Source organism: Camelus dromedarius, chromosome 26 (assembly GCF_036321535.1).
Source record: "Camelus dromedarius isolate mCamDro1 chromosome 26, mCamDro1.pat, whole genome shotgun sequence".
NCBI lineage: Eukaryota > Metazoa > Chordata > Mammalia > Artiodactyla > Camelidae > Camelus > Camelus dromedarius.
Genome location: NC_087461.1, coordinates 1,823,770 through 1,828,544, shown reverse-complemented (window position 1 = coordinate 1,828,544; position 4,775 = coordinate 1,823,770). Strand labels below are relative to the sequence as shown.

The 4,775-nt window shown below is 53.5% G+C and overlaps 1 long non-coding RNA gene across 1 annotated transcript; it reads left to right on the top strand.

Moving 5' to 3' along the window:
- Positions 1-302: 302 nt before the first annotated feature.
- Positions 303-1,810, top strand: LOC116150561 (uncharacterized). Its single transcript, XR_004134292.2, has 3 exons — positions 303-445; positions 759-798; positions 1,544-1,810. It is a non-coding gene; the product is annotated as an uncharacterized LOC116150561 (long non-coding RNA).
- The last annotated feature ends 2,965 nt before the right edge of the window (positions 1,811-4,775 follow it).

The window sequence follows — 4,775 nt, the reverse complement described above, 5'->3', positions numbered from 1 at the left end:
GTCCACCCTCTGAGGTAGCGCCCCACACCCGTGGTCACCCACCTCGCACAGCATCCACCTCTGACTGATAGCACGAGAGACACTCGAAGAGACCTTTTGTCAACGTATGAACGTGCGAATTGGAATTAAGTTCCTGGAAGCGACTTTACAGGGAAAGTTTGTTCATTTGTGATTAATTTCATGTCTTGTCATTTGCATTTCATTTGATGGACTATTATTAATGAAGGGCTGATTGAGCATTAATGTGATTGGAATCTGAATTAATGCATTTTGATAATTTATTGTTTTCATCAATCCAAAGCAGGAGGATCAGACGGACGGACGTCACGTTCTTGAACCAGTGGAATTCAAAGCGAGGAGCCCGTTTTACCCTCAGTGCACTTGCATCTCTCAGGGAAAACCGGCTTGTCCTAGCACAGTAACTTTTCTTGCTGCTGACAAGGAGGTAAATTTTCTAGCTCTCGCCAGGGAAGCCCCAGTTTTGTAAGCTGGGAGGCCGGTCCTTCAGTGTAACGAACGATGCTGCACACGGTTCAGTAGCTGGCGAGGCTGTAATTCAGTCTCAAGACTGAATGTAAACTTTCGTCAGGCTCACAGCGCTGGAAAACCCTCAGCTGAGTAATGCCTTCGGTCCGGCCGCCGCAGCTGCCCCGTCTATTTCTCTCGTATAAATAGCGTGGAGGGTATGACGGATGGGCTCACTGCTCTGAGCTGCTGCTGGTCGATAAAACATCTGTTTTCTTTTTCATTGTAAACAGATGGAAGCCACACAGGATGGAATTCGGGCAGTAATCCTGGGTGAGTTGAATCAAGTTCAATTACCATTTCAGCACTGAAAAATCTGCACAGCCACGTTGAGTCTCACAAAGTAAAGTTTATGCACGGACTGCTTTCAAAACCTTGTTTGGTCAAACGCACTTAAAATTTTAAGCGATCTCATTTGAGCATTTTTACACGTCAGCAGTTCATTTAATTCAACTGAAAAATGCATTTGTTTGTGTAAGGCTGTGTATGAGATGTCACCCTGGTGGAAAATGGAAGATTAAACCATGAACACCTTTGCAACACGAAGGCAGGTATACTTTCTCAAACATACGTTCTAGAGACCACGTCCTTAACACCCATGAAGGGCGGTGTTAAAACGCCTCAGCAGTAACTGCCTGAAAGCTGAGCCACCACTTGGTTTCACGGCGTGGGGGCTCGTTGACGTGAGGCCAGATCGCAGATTAGGCTGTTACTTCCTTTTTATTGAGTGATTTAAATGGATCAGTTGTTTGTGTCAGGCAGACACAAAGCTGTACCAGATTAAGATCCACGAGACACTCACAGTCACGTGAGTCTGACCTGGGAACCCACACAGAGCGCAGAGAGCTGGGAGGTGCGCAGCGGAGAATCCAAAACACAATGAATGCCCTTCAGAACAGCCCACAGCCGGGCCCTAGGGGAGCTGGCCAGCAGGCACTTAAAGGTCTGTCCTTAAGCTATGGCTTCTTACCACGGCCGTGGTCAAGATTCTTGGTAAAAAGTCATTTTTTATTTCAAGCTACAAGAACAAAAAAATGCTGAATGGTGGGCAGGGATGGAAAGGTGGCACGCAGAGGATTTCTAGTGCAGTGAGACTTCTCCGTGTGACACCACAGTGAAGGATACGTGTCCCAACCCCCAGGATGCACAGCGCAGGAGTGAGCCCTGACGTCAGCCGTGGGCTCTGGGCGGTGACGGTGTGTCGGCGTAGCTCCATCCACCGCGACAAGTGTTCCGTCTGCTGGGAGGTGGACAGTGGGGAGGGTGTGCACGTGTGGGGGCAGGAGTGGGGCATGTGTGGGAAATCTCCAGGTCTTCCTCTCAATTTTGCTGTGAACCTAAAACTGCTCTAAATTAAAAAAAAAAAATTAAAATCATTGTGATATGGAACTAAATCCCAGAAGATCTCATTTTGGAGATGGCATGGCTGGAAGATGCAAAGGGAAAGTGAGAATGTTGGGTAGCTCTGTGTGGTCTCTACATCGCTATGAAACTGTAAATGAAGGTGTTTCTTTACTACAGAAAAAAAAGAGTCGGTGAGAACACTCTATTGGACAGAATTACTTCAGCCAATTATCTTCGGAGCCATTCAGAACCTCTTATCAGTGTCCACCTTCCAACACAAAGCCTTTTTTCCCTCCCTCTGGACGATCTACGCTTTTACAAGACAGCTCTTTCTGTAAGCATCTCTGGCCACCTCCGGCTGGTGTGGCAGAGGTCACACCCCACTCATACTAGCGGATGGGCAGGGCCAGGCTGACTCTGAAAAGCAGACCCACGCCGCACAGATCGTCCATCTGCAGTTAAACCGATGTGAGCCCGGGCCCCCAGAACACACAGGCGGTGTCATTTCAGCCCTGTCACAGCGTGTACTTCTGACAGAATGTCGTTCTTGATTCTGGGGACCCTGAGTAGAGTCGGTAGAGGGAGCGTGTGATAGACAGTTAATAAAATGAACTTGCCAACTCGTGATAGTCACGCGAGGAGCACTCCTCCGCGGGTGTCCTTTGCGTCTGGGTGTGTTTGAATGTGCACACGGTCGATGATTTGGATACAGTAAAGGACAGACCGAGAAGGGGGCCCTTCTGCTCACTCCGCTGTTCCCAGTTTCTGATACATCCCTCTGTTTTTAAAGCTTTTTCTTTTCCTTTTTCCCCTTGAATTTTGCACCGTGTGCTCTGTGAATGTGATCTTTACTTCACATGTGTTAATTGGAAAGGCATCCATTTTGCTTGTAGCTTTTACTGGGCAGTTTAAAAAGGAGCTACATAACACACTCAGTGCTCTGCTTCTTTAGACAGGTCGCTGGACTTCCCACTCAGTACGAAGCGAGTGCGTTTCTCGCGTCCGCGGGCTCCTTTTCTTAGCCCAGCAGTTCTAGGTTCTTATTTTACTGTCCCGAGTTCTGGTACTTTCTGCTTTCAGATGCACATCATTTGTCGTTTTAACGGTGTGTTTAAACTCCAGACCAGACCAGAGAGGCGCGCCACCTGCTTTACATCTCCTCGCACCAAGCCTCGCCCCACCTCGCCCCCTGCCTGCGTCAGCGCCGGGCGTCTGACATAAACGTGCCACCCTGGTAGCGCCCTGCTTGGCTGCCAGGCCCTCCTGCTGGTTCTGCTCCTGCGCTTCATGGCCTCGGGGCTCCCTGGATTGCATTGCAGTCTCCCCTTCACTCCGCAGCAGTCTTCCAGGGTTTCCCCGAGGCGTCCCCTGAACGGGGCCGCTGGGCTCTTGCAGGCTCGGCGCGGCCCCAGCGCTGAAGCACACTGTGCTGGCCTCCCTGCTAGAATGAAGCGTTGTTGGCGCGCGCGAGGGCAGGGGTCGCCCCTGATGAACACCTCCTCCTCTGTTCTGCTTCCTTGGCCTGGGCGGCTCTCCGTGTTTTGGTCTGTCCCGGGGCTCAGACGGTGTCCGTGTTCCCTTGTGGCAAGTGCTCTTGTCCGCAGCAGTTTATGCTTGTTTCTGTGTCGGCTGTGACTTAAGTCTTTGCATGGCTGGCCTCTTCCACTTTTTTGGCCTGGGCAGCGTTATGTGCTGCCCACGGCCCTCCATCCTCGCCTTGCTCCTGGCTCTTCCGGCCGTGACCTCGCTTTTGCCGTCACCCGCCGTTCTCTCCTGCTTCTGGCTGAGAGGGGCCCGCTCGGCCTGCATCCCCTCCCCTGTCTGAACCCTCCCTGAGCTCCACGTCTCTAGGGGATGGCTTCCTAGCCTTGGCTCGACATCACGCTGCCCTCCAGCCTCATGCCCCGCCGGCACCATCTTGAACAAGGGGTCCTGTGTTTTCATGACACCCAGGATCCTGATCACGCAGCCGGCTCCTGGGAGGCCCTAACCCAGAGTGGTGAAGGTCAAGTTAAAGTTGCTTCATTTTCAAAGGAATCCAGCCCTTGGCTTCACCGTGAAGACAGCTGACCAGGGCTTTGAGATCCCGAGGAGGCCAGAGCACCAGGAGCCCGTAAACACGTCAGAGAGACGGCGTAAACCTGCTCTATTCACTGGGACACGCAGCCGGGCGCAGGAGTGAAGGAGAAGTCTGGGAGCTGGCTCCAGGATGGCCGAACCCGGACTGACTGACGTTGCTGTTCAGCCTGCGTGCTTGGCTCTCCCGTTAGGTTTTATTTTCTGTTCCACTCGCTCGTCCCCAAAAGGCGAGAGGTGAGGTGGCCCGCGTCAGCTTGGCTCTGCTTCAGGTGGTCATTCGCCGTTGGAATTTAAAATAAATAGTTAACCGTCTGAAAAGTGAGGAAAGTAAGCAACCCGGCACTGGCCCAGCGCCCGCCCACGGATGTCGGCCGGGGCCGCGTGTGTGCTCCGGGAGCCCCTTCCGTAGCCTCGAGGGCCTCGGCTTCCTGGACTGGAAGGGTGAGGCAGCGAAGACCCCAGCCCGGCCCCCTCCCACCACCAGGCCCGAGCCCTCTGGCCCCAAGTCTCCCCTCCTCGCGGAGGCCTCAGCCTCTTTCCCACTCCGCCTCCCAGATCGGGGCCTTGAGGCTTCCCGAGGTGGCCCCCGGGCTCAGGTTTCCCAGACGCCTAGTGGGAGTCTCTCCCACTCCTGCAGGGTGCGCTGGGGCTTTGCGCACTTCAGTGCAGTAGCACGCGAAAGAGCCTAGAAAGACCGTAGGCGCCCTGCTCGCCCAGAGCCGCGCGAGGCGTTGGCGCCTTCTCAGCGGGTTAAAGCGTTGCCATCACCCGGGAGGCCCAGCTTGGCAGAATTCCTGCCGCGTCCTCAGCCAGCCTCGGACTTAGCT